An 11,448-nucleotide genomic window follows, 5' to 3' on the forward strand; every position below is an offset into this window, starting at 1 on the left:
GTGCCGCAATTCCCCCCAGTAACTCCTGAAGAGAATGGCACTGTTTTACCTTTAAATGTAGCTTTAAGTTCCCAATGATGGAGAGATGCAGCCTTTTGTGCGATCACACTCATTTGGTTTTGAGAGCAATTTGCTCATAACTTGCTGAAGGCCACCAAGAAATCAGTTTACAAGCCACTTTGGACTGAAGCGGGGAAGATTCCTCCTGGGGCAGACAAAGATCCATACCTGGCAAAATCAGCTCCTTTCCTATGCTTGTTCCCTGGCTGTCATCTTCCCTGTGAGTCTGTATTTCATGCTGAGTGTTCCCCGGGGCAAGGCAGGCCTATACTCTGCATTTGGCAGTCAAGTGAGGTTAAAGTCAGCCCAAAGGAGACAATAAATCATTATCATGGTTAGACTGCGAGCAGATGCCTTTGGAGGCCATCCATTTTGAAGGCAAATTCCTTCCCTCTCTGACGTTTGCTTTCCTGTTTATTCATTTCAAAGCCTCCACAAATGGTGCTCAGTTCTCCATCATCTTTTGACACTGAACTCTGTGTCCAACTGGCCTCCAATCGCCTCTCGGTGGTAAACACCATCACATTCCCTCATGTGCTGGAAAACTTCATTCTCCAGACAAACTTGCAGTTTATCGTTTTACCACCCAACTTCCATTGTCCTGTCAGAAAGGAGATTGGGACCATACACTGAATAATAAGACAGAAGCAAGGTGCCACTTCACAGTTGAACGGAAGCAAGTGTTTCTAGGATGCGGCCTCAGAGGTCATACTCTGCCTACTTTCTCTACATCTATATCATGTCTACTATGACAGTTTGGTAGCTTGGGTATGTGGACACAGATAGCTGTGGTAGCACGTAACTATTTTACCTGGATGTTTGGGCTATGGCCAGCTAGTCGATGGTTGTGTTTCTGTGGAAGCAGATATCACTCATATCGCTTACAAACTGAGCGCTGGTTATTCCCAGCTCTTTGCTAAAATGGCGTGAAACAAGTAGACTGTTTTCACCTGGGTGTCAGGCCAATAGAGAACAGAAACGCTGTGCTGGAAGTGGAATGGACATGATCTCATTTTGTAAGAACTGCAGTTCCTGAACTCCTGTTGTTTGCTTAGTAACCTGTGAGTTGTTATGTGTGAAATTGCAGGTCTACTGAGTCAATTAACTTCATTATGCCATGAAATATTGGCAAATTTGACAGTAAAAGGCTGATTTCATACATTGCATTAAGTTGCCAAGAAGTTAGCTTGTGCGTCTGCTCAAATGCAGGATGCAGAAAGGCTAAGGATGGGAAGAAGGCAACTCTACTGGCAGCCATGGTTTGACCCACTCAATAGCTTAGCTTCAGCCTCTGCAAAATGTGGGGACCGACCTCTCTGCAATGGGGTAAAAATGAACGTCTGCAGAATATTTTGGAAGAGGAAAGCATCAGAGAAGCAGACACTGCTAGGTTTTATGTGTGTTTCTGGCGGCAGTCTGTGATTTCCCTAGTAGAGGTACGCGTGCGGTGGAACTGCTTTGCGCACTCACAACTCTTAAATTTCATTGGGCAAGAACGCGACTTGGATCATACCTATGCAGGGAGAAAAGAACCATGGCTTTTACATGTCATGGATCCTGAGGTGTCAAAGATAGCAGCTGGCCGTGCTGACTGTACCCAGGGGTTGGGAGGGATGGAGCAAGGACTGTACGGGTTTCTTCTCCTACCACGTAAAAGCCAGACAGAATACTGAGGGTGTCCTCAAGCAAAGGTAACCTCTACACCAGCATCGGTATCTCAGCCGTGCAGTGTTAGAAGGTGTGCAGCATAAACTCCAGTCCTGTTCTTGGAGCACAAACACACCGCATTTGCCCCTATTTGAGTTTTAGAGGCCACAGCTTGCATCTTACACAAAAATGTTGTCAACTGAGATTCTCAGGAGCCATAAAGTAGCATAATCCCAGTGTCTCCAGCAACCCTACGCACAGCTGTGCTGTTTTAAACCTTAGAAAGTTCTCTGAGCCAAATGTTACCCAAGGCAGGCTGACAGGAGACCTAAGTTTCCCTCAGTCAGCTGCTCTCCCCTGTTTCCTGACGCCTCACCCGCTCCTCACATTGCCTCCTTGCCTCCCAGACAAAATGGCATAGTGTGTGTTGATCTTTCTTAGCTCTCTCAGAGAACCAGTTATAAAGAACCTCCAGACTGCCAAGAATAATCTGACAGCAGGAAAGCATAGTCTACTTGGACTGGATATGCCACCCATGTTGTGATGAGTGGAGCCAGGGGAGGTAAGCAGAGAGTAACACTGAAGGCTGTGCAGGGACTCAAAGCAGCGTTGTAGGATTGATATGAGATTGTCCTGGGAAATACCTAAGTGCTCTGGGTCTCTTCCACGCAACAAGACAACCTGTGGAAAGCTCCTTCATCGCAAGACCACAATGTGTGGCCACAACATCCTCGGCAACTTGCTCACCTCCTGCGACAAGTCTGCAGGACGACATCTCTGCACTAACTCCATCACAAACCAGCGTTCCGTTCCTTGGCTACACTTCTTGTGCAGGGCAGGGATTGAGTACAAGGGCTGCGTGGAAGTTGACTTTATGGGGGCCCAAATTCACACTTCAAGAGGGTGCAGATTCTTTGAAAGCAATAGATTCATACCTGAAGACATCCAGCAAACACATGGGAGTGGTGAGATGACCTTGCAGCTCATCTTTTCACTACAAGTCCCCATCCATCTAGATGCCGTCAGTAGGTAGCTATTTCCTCCTGTGTTTGCCCAGAGATCAGTGCAGAATACTTCTATGGCTGCAACGTTGTTCTAGGTTTGCTAGGCATAGACCTTTATCAGTGGCAAGAAGACGAGGCTGAGCAGTACTTCAAGAGCCTGCTGGACTGCTTCCTCCCCTGGGGGACTATCAATCAGACCCAAATCACAAGTGCCGCATTCTGGATCTCAATAGCAATTTTGTAAATCCGTGAGGCAAGCAGGGTTTGCCCCGTTCATACGTGCAGTGACTGCCCCAGGACAGGACTCCCCCCTCAATGACGTCTAGGTAGCACTCCTATCAGAAAGGGAGTCAAACAGATCAGCCAGAAAACACACAGAAGGGAAGCTGGCTTCAACCCAAATGGGCTGTTTCCCTCATATCTCCCCCGTCAGAAGACGAGGATGAGGCCTCTGGTGTGTGAAGCATAAAGAACACCATGCTGGGTGAGGTAGGGATTGTTATCCATGATGAGAGAGATGGGAAAGCCCTTTCCCCCCTTCTGCCTGCCTTCCCTTTCACCAGCTTTGGCAACCTCTGCAGCATCAGCGCCGACTGAGGCCCCAGCTGAAACAGAAAGAAATACAACTTGAGGAATTTTCCAAACTGCAACATACAAATAAACACATTAGCCATCTTCCCCTCAGCAACCACAAAACATCCTCCCAAAAGCAACACAGCAAGTCACTTACTAGAGATTTAATGAGCTGTGGAAAAATAACACTATTCATTCTCAGCCACTTATTCTCTGTCCTTTCTGAAGTCATAGCTTGGGCCACCACAGAACCACACAGGCAGCATGCGAACTCCTGGCCAAAGGCACAAGCTCACTTCAGCACACAAGCTCCAAACAGTATTTGTTGGCTTGTTGCTTTGGCTCTGACCTGGTTTGACTCCAGCCTCCGCTGCGATAGCCCTAAATCCAAATGGGATTGAGCTCATGAAAGCTGGGAATTACTACCAGAAGAATGGTAGGAAGAGTTATCCCTTCTAGCAGTTGATTAGCTATATGATTCATCTTTACTTTACAAGGACTGCAGATACTTCTACGGTACCTTTTTTTCCCCAGGACCTCAAAGCACATCACGAAGTGAGGGTTATTCATATCTCAGAATTCAGAAAACCAGATACAAGGAAATTATGTGGCTTGACCACCTGAGACAGTGGAAGAACAGAGGCCATGTCTGACATGCTCCTAGACCGGAATACGGTCCTCAAGCACAGTGCCTCCTCCAGCAAGCTTCTACCAGGATGGAAGGATGATTTCATTTCTACAATCTTTGCCTTACCGCCATGGTTGGTGCTGCATCCCTGCCTTCAAAATCAGCCAGCCTGAGATGCAGCAAGTTTGTCTGTTCTTATCTCATGGTGGCAATCTGAGATGCATCCCCATCCCACTTCTAGGTGGGATAGAGGTATCTGCTGTTGCTTTCTTTGAGATACCATCAGACCATACTGACCTCCACAGTTACACTTCCCAACAGTGAGGACAAGCCTTGTCGCGCTCCAAGTTTCAGCCACCGTTCTGCATGTCGACCAGCAGCAGCACCTGAAGGCCTCAGTGGTGGACCTGAACCCCGCAGTACTGAGGACTGGGAGCTGTTGCAAGATGGAAATGGAGCTCCACAGTCACTTAGCTGCCACTGGATGCTACTCAGAGCTGCGTACACGGCAGCAGCCAGCGTTCATAAGAAAATGTTACCTTTCCTCAGTGCCTGCCATTCAGTAAATCCACAGATGCAAGTAAATATTAGGAAACGTGGTTGCACCCCACGAAGCTCTTTTCTATCAAAGAAGGGATGAAGACAGACACATATCAGTGCATGTATAATGTTTTCCAAAAAAAGTCTTCTAATATTCTTTTTTAGCAGTTTCAAGAAGTTCACTGAACACCCCTTTCTCCCAATTTATTTTCCACTTCACAGGGTTTTTTTCTTGGTCTCAGAATAAAAGCTGACGTTCACTAAGTGTAGAAAGGTTATATTCATCAGGTTGGTTTTTTTCCTCACAATTTAACTTGGAACCGTCTAACGAGCTTCACAAAGAGACTCAAGATTTCCTACCTCTTATGCAAACCAGATCTGGAAGCAGGAGGACCGCTCAGCTTCTATTCTGTTGAAGATTCGCATACCTCACACAGCTCAGATGATGGACTGACTGCAGCTGGTTGCATTCACATCTTGAAACTTGACAAGAGTTGCTTCCTAACCCGCTTGTTTCAAAGAGCGGTAACAATCTAACATGAATATCAACTATTTACTTTCTGAAAAAGGTCTGCCAAAGAAAACTAGTATAAAACCACAAGTTTGTTCAAATTTTGGTCATATTCCATCTGTTCTGTTTGCAAAGCTGAGAGCACCTGTAGGCTAGCGAAGGGCTGTCGCAAACAGAGCTATACAATTTATAAAGAGCCACTGCAGACACCTCTTCTCTTTCCTGATGATTAGCCTTTCTTAGTCCTGTATAAATTACATCCAGATATCGTTCACAAAAGCCCAGTTGCTTCTCTGAAGACACTTTAATAGATGGGACTGTCAGCTAGGAATAGCATGCATCCCATCACTACACAAAGCACCAAGAAGAAATGGAGTTACTCTCTGGTTAATATTAGAGCTGGGAAAACAATGCCCCAAATCTTTATCTCCTTCTTAATGAGTGGGACCAGTTCACCTTCTACATCTCCTTTCTCCTTCATGATATGAAACCATTCCTATAGAAAAGACAATCATGGCTTCAAAAGCCGTATCACCAATACATCAGCTTGCAAAGGAAGAATCGCCCTTGGCACGGGTCACACGTGTTCATCGTGACCACAGGCTGAGGTTTTTCTTGTTTGTTTAAGAAAAAAAACCAGCACATGATAAATCTGTGGGTGCCACTGTGTGGCAGAAGTCACACCTGCCTCCATCCTCGCTTTCGGCCAACACAAGCAATAGTACAAAAATGCCACCGGGAAGTGAAGGATGAGGCCAAGAGCTGGATGAATACAAAAAACATTTTGATTTTGTTTTGGTTTGGGGTTTTTTTTTTTTTTGGTGTTTTTTGGTGGGTATTTTGTGTTTGTTTGTTTTTTAATTTTAAAAGTCAGTGGTCTACTTTCTGGCAGTTGACAACTCCAGCGTAGTATTACCGAGAAAAAATTATAACCATCTCTCCCATGTGACAGAGACCACCGCCAACTGCCCGGATCCTGGGTTCTGGGTTCTGCTACACACACGAACAATAACTAGTGTTGCTTCGGAGCTTCTGACAAGAGAGAATAAAGCTTTTTCCCTTTGTTTGCATTAAGTATGCACATACCACTGGAATTCCCAGACAATCCACCCTTCTCTAGCTTCCTTTAAGGCTCCATCCTGCAGGATGCTGAGCTCTGGGCCAATAAAGCACCTGGACGTGTACTTGGACTTAATCCCGGAGAAGACTCGCTGTGCTCACACAAAGTGTTGAGTCTCAGCTGTGGCCAGGGTTTTCAGCTACCACGCTGCCGAGAGGGAGACCTCCTAGCACTGAGCGGTTTTCTGCTATCAAAGGAGCTCTAGGAATGCAAGACATTTTTCTATGCTTTGGATCTTTGAATATAAAACAAATCAAAGGCTTCCGAGCATAGCCGGCCACTCCATTTTTATAAACAAACTTATTTCTGGAATTTGCGCTCTTCAGAAGTAAGCGCTTGCTGAGATTCATGAATATCGCAAAGTTCAGAAAAATGATTACAAGAAGCTAAAAAACAGCACAAAAAACCCCACTGAAAAAGCCACTAACCAAAAGCTCTTGCCTGTACAGGGGATGGCAGCACTGCGATTGGAAAGCAGAAGGTCATGCACGTAGATAGACCTGAGACAGATGCCTCCTGATCTTATCCAGCAATAACCACAGCAGAGCTAGCCGGCACAGAGCACAGCCACGGAACGTGTATGGAGGCCATGGATTATACACACAACTCCGTTCCTGCTATAGTCCATCGCTGCGTTTGCCCGTTTTCCCCCTTACATTTGTTTCCAGGTCTTCTATTCCTCCTCCCAGCCCAATTTTTCAGTGCAACTGCTTGGTGAGGGCATCTTAGCAAAGATAGCTGCCTTTTCATTGCCCAAGCTTGCAAGGTGTGTGTGGATTTCATAACAGATTTGTTTAGCAAGGTCTGCTGACCAGTCTCCTTTGCCAATCACGAAATATTTCTGGAAAATGAAAGCTATGACACTCATTCCACAACTTGAAGGACAAGGCCATGTGGATCCTTTCCAAAACCGTTGCAGGGCTAGTGACTGGCTCTCTCTTCTCACAGATCTAAAAACCTCATATCCCAACAAATCCTTTTTCCTTGAAGAGATCCCAATCAAGGCCATTTACACAGAACGTGCATTTCATTTAGGGACTACAAGCCGTAAGAAACCGCTTTCAAATCAAAAAGGTGAAAAGCTACTTCGCTACGACTTCTACTGCTTGCTGCAAAAAGAGTACAGAGCGTAAAAAAGTCAGGCTGAGGCTGAGCTGAGTTCTGTGGAGAAGAAGTTGGCCCTGCTTCGTTTGGGGGCTGAACCGACAAACTCTAGAGTTCCTTCCAACCTACGTAATTCTGTGATTCTACAATGGCCCTGTCTGTAGGAGACAGCGGTCTACAATGTGTTGTGACCAGCACAACTTCCATCACTCATCCTTGCTCGGTAGGCGAGGAATGAGAGACCAAGGCTTCAGCAGATAAGCCACAAAATCCGTTGTAGAAGACTGTCAGTCAGAACCTGGATAAACCCGAAGCGGGGAGCTGGTTTGTAGGCCTGTCAACCTGACTAGTAACCCCCAGACAAAAGAAATACCTATGAGGAAATATTTATTTTAGTGCACATTCCAGGCTATCAGATTTCTGGCAGTTTGATTTCAGCACCCTTGGGATCGTGAGCCATGGGCCAAACTTGACAGTATCATCTCTGTGCGCTCTTAATCTTATTTCACTGGGAATTGCGGCTGGCCCCAGGCAGTCTCCAAGGAATCAACCCTCTTTCTGTCATCTTCTCATGTCAGCCCAGCGCTATCTGACATCCCAGGCAAACCTTTTCAGCTCATTGTTGCACACACAGATGTATTGGCCTGAATTTGCACACATATTTTTTGTGTGGATTCATTCTGCTAATTCGCACGTGCCTGCATGGCAGAGGTCTTTTGGCGCCTGTCTTAGCTCTGCACTGGACTGGGATTTGCACATGATAGATTTAATTTCACTTTTGTTTATACTGACTTCAGCTTGATAAATTCAGAAGGGTCGTTCTTAGCATAACTGAGTGTCAGAAGCCAACCAGACACAAAAGACTTAAAATGGAGCAAGAAGGAATAAGATGAGCCTCACTGGGACACTTTCTGGCAGTGACAATGAATTTCAGAGATTTTCTTTTTTTTTCCCCTCTATTAATCTTTTCTCTTTGGACATTTTCAGAACTTCTCTGAAGTGAGGTACTTTCAGCCACAGGTTTTTGTTCTAATTGTTCTTAAGACCTTCACACTGGAGGCCTGAGCTCTGGAAATGTTCTTCCTGAGGTATTTTACAGATGGGATGAAAGGAGAAATACTGGATGCGTTGCAGGAAGCCTCCTAGCTTTCCCGAGCTTTCTGGTTTGTTTTTGCAGACACATACAGCTCAGGTCAGAAAAGCCCGCAGATTCCGGGGAGCTTCTCCAAACCCCAAGCTCTAAACACCGCATTGCAGTCTTCCTGCGTAGCTGCATTCATTTGTCTGCAAACCGTCTGAGAAGAGAACTGCCCTTCTCTTGAGCTCAAATCGTTTGTTCGGGGAAGTATCAAACAGCTGTAAGTAAATGCCAGGGAGTTTGACCCAAGAGCCTGCGCAGCGATAAAAGCAGATAGACCCGGACCTCAAAGGGACCAGCTTTCCTTTATAGATGCGCCAGTGCTGGCCTGAGCAGCTCCTTTCATGAGCAGCGAGTTGGCTGGCACCGCACAGACCTTCCAAATCATTTAACTCATTTTTCCACAGCCAGGCAGGCTTTGGGCAGGTGCTCGATAGCTGAGGCAGGGCTAATTAAAACCACTCTTGCAAAATCCGACCAAAGCCAATTAAAATAAATAAATAAATAAATAAATAAAGAGTAATGATTGGTCCTCTAGAGCTCTGACAGAGCCTATGGATAAATCCTCCCAGTACCCGATGCTGTGCTGGAAGCTGGGGGAGATGCTTCAGGACTCCACACGCACTGGGAAAAGACAACTTGGCAGGAGGGACAGCAGGCACTTTGAGATGACTTTAAGTTAGGCTTTCTTCCCCGGGGTGCGTCTTTGCAAGGACGCACCCTGCCTGCTGGAACAAACGGAGGGGAAGAGCAGGTGCAAGAAGAAAGCACAAGCTGTTTGAAGAACCAGGAGCAAGGCTGGCAGCGGCGGGGGCTGCCGGTGCTCTGCTGGCAGGCACCCAACATGGCGGGACTTACCCCTCGTCAGACACGGTCGCGCCAAAGGGCTGGGCAGGCAGGCGCGGTTTTTCTTAACATATTCTGAACGGGACACCATGACATGGGTAGGTGATGGTGCAGAGATCAATATGTAATTAAGCGAAGACAAAACCTGCCATTGCCCCTCACCACCTGAGTGATGCTGAACGCGTCACTCGCCTCCCAGCTTCTCTCTTCGGACTAGGAGACTTTTAAGGAAGTGACTGTCCATCCTAAAGGCCTCACCTGGAGACACCAATGTAAGGTTAAAAATGAAAAGCAGCGGGTACGGACACCTGTTCTCCCCAGATGAAAAGCCAAAGTACATCCCCTAGAGGCTGACCCACAGAGAACCAGAACCAAAACCATCGCAACATCCGGAACCTTTCTTTCCTCAGCTTCAGATGCACCCAAACTGTTGAAATTAAAGGCCGCAGGAATGAGGTAGAAAAGCCAGTTTTCATTGCCCTGCTTAGGGCTGATTTGTACCACAAACTTTGATAAAAGCTGGTGAACACCCTAACGCTCTGCCTGCTGACCTTTTAAAACCATATGATATTTCCTGTTAAAGATCACCAGCAGGAAGTTAGTTAACTACAGCCAGCAAGGGCCCATAATCGCGTGGCAAATTAATGCCCTAGGGAGGTGAAAGACACCTTGGAGGAATTCAAATCTCTTTCAGAAGAATTCTTTCAGGCTGTTAGAAGCACACAAGTTGTATTGAAAAGGGTTTCTTGGGCTCATAGCAAATTAGGAAGGAGGTGACTGCGAGGGGTCATATGTGTCATCGTTGCCAGGGCAGGATAAACCCCGTGAAGCTAACCTAACTTCTCCAGAAGGCAAGGGCCGCCTGTGAAGCACTGGAACCATGTGCTGCCCTTTAAAAGTCCAAATTGAACCTGGACCATGGCAATCACTAGTCACAAGGCAGTGCTTCTTTTGAAGGCTTACTCCAGGGTTTTCTCGCAAAAGCTTAAACAGGAGAGAAATGTGAGCAAAGTGACAAAAATTTAAGGAGGTTGTGTTTGTTTCTGCAGTAAGTTAAGCAAAGGATAGGGAGGCACTGCCAGACCACACAGTTCTGTTATTCAGGTATTTTTTTTTTTTTTTTTTTTTTTTTTTTAATAAAAGGGAGACAACTTAGTTTTGTTTCTTTGGTTCATAAATACAGCACGTGTGTGGTCTCCGGAGAAACACACCAGCCTGGGCTTTCCTGTCCCTAGTCTCTTCCCAACTGTTTTAAGGCACGGCTAATACCTGGTGGTAACGTCATTAGTGCGTTTGGGTGGGCGAGGAAACCGCGTCGCATGGAATGGCACTGTGGCCTCTCTCCTAAAGGGACAGCTGCCCAGCCTCTCTTCTCTGTTATTGCCAGCACCTTGCTTTGTGCCAGTGGTTTGGTGCCTGTGGTTAAATTTGCAGATGGCAACGCTAGCTTTGGAAGGTCCAGCTCCCTGGCTGGTGAGGTCTGCAGAGCAGCGGCTGTGGTAAGGCCAGCGCTTGCCCTGGCAACTAATCCTGCCTGCTGGATGGCGGGAACAATTAAAATAGAGCTTGAGCTTTATTGCAGGCCTAGAAGAAGGATATTGATTTGGGTGCCTTTGCACAACAGAGCAAAGGTAGTTCTTCTGCCATCATCCTGTGCCAGCAAGTGACAAAAGGTCTGTGCTCAGGACAGCCTGGAGTGAAGAACCAAAGCCCACATGCTAAAAGGATGCGAGGCGCTGAATGCCGGTCATATTCATTGCACTTTCCCACTCATTTCAGTCTTAAAAGAGACTCATAACCTCTGCAGAAGAGGCACAGATGCGTCTCATAGAGGGCTCTGTCTGGGTAGCTGTTACTCGTACAATACACGGTACTGTTGAGGCACAACAGAAATGGCCAAGTGTAGAATTTCAGGCTTACCATTGGATTTCCTGCCTTTGCCTGGAACAAAATTGTATCTGCGTCATTCAGTATATGGGAATTTCCTCTCTTAGATTACCTAAATGTTATTTAAAGAGGTACTGGGTAGATTTCATAACATATTTTAGCTTTGGAAAGGAATGTTTGTTATCAATTTATTAAAAAATGTTGCATTTATTGGTGATGTTTGGGCTAGAGATGCTTGTCTCTGAGCTACAAGTCCTCAGCAGTCTAAGATTTCTGCAGCTCTTTTTTGCTGTGTTACTATAATATAGTTAAATTATATATCGATACATAACAATATACTATATATTTGTTAGCAAATACAAATGCTCATGCTGAAAGAATATAAATATT

Source organism: Chroicocephalus ridibundus, chromosome 16 (genome assembly GCF_963924245.1).
Source record: "Chroicocephalus ridibundus chromosome 16, bChrRid1.1, whole genome shotgun sequence".
In the NCBI taxonomy this organism is placed as follows: Eukaryota; Metazoa; Chordata; class Aves; order Charadriiformes; family Laridae; genus Chroicocephalus; species Chroicocephalus ridibundus.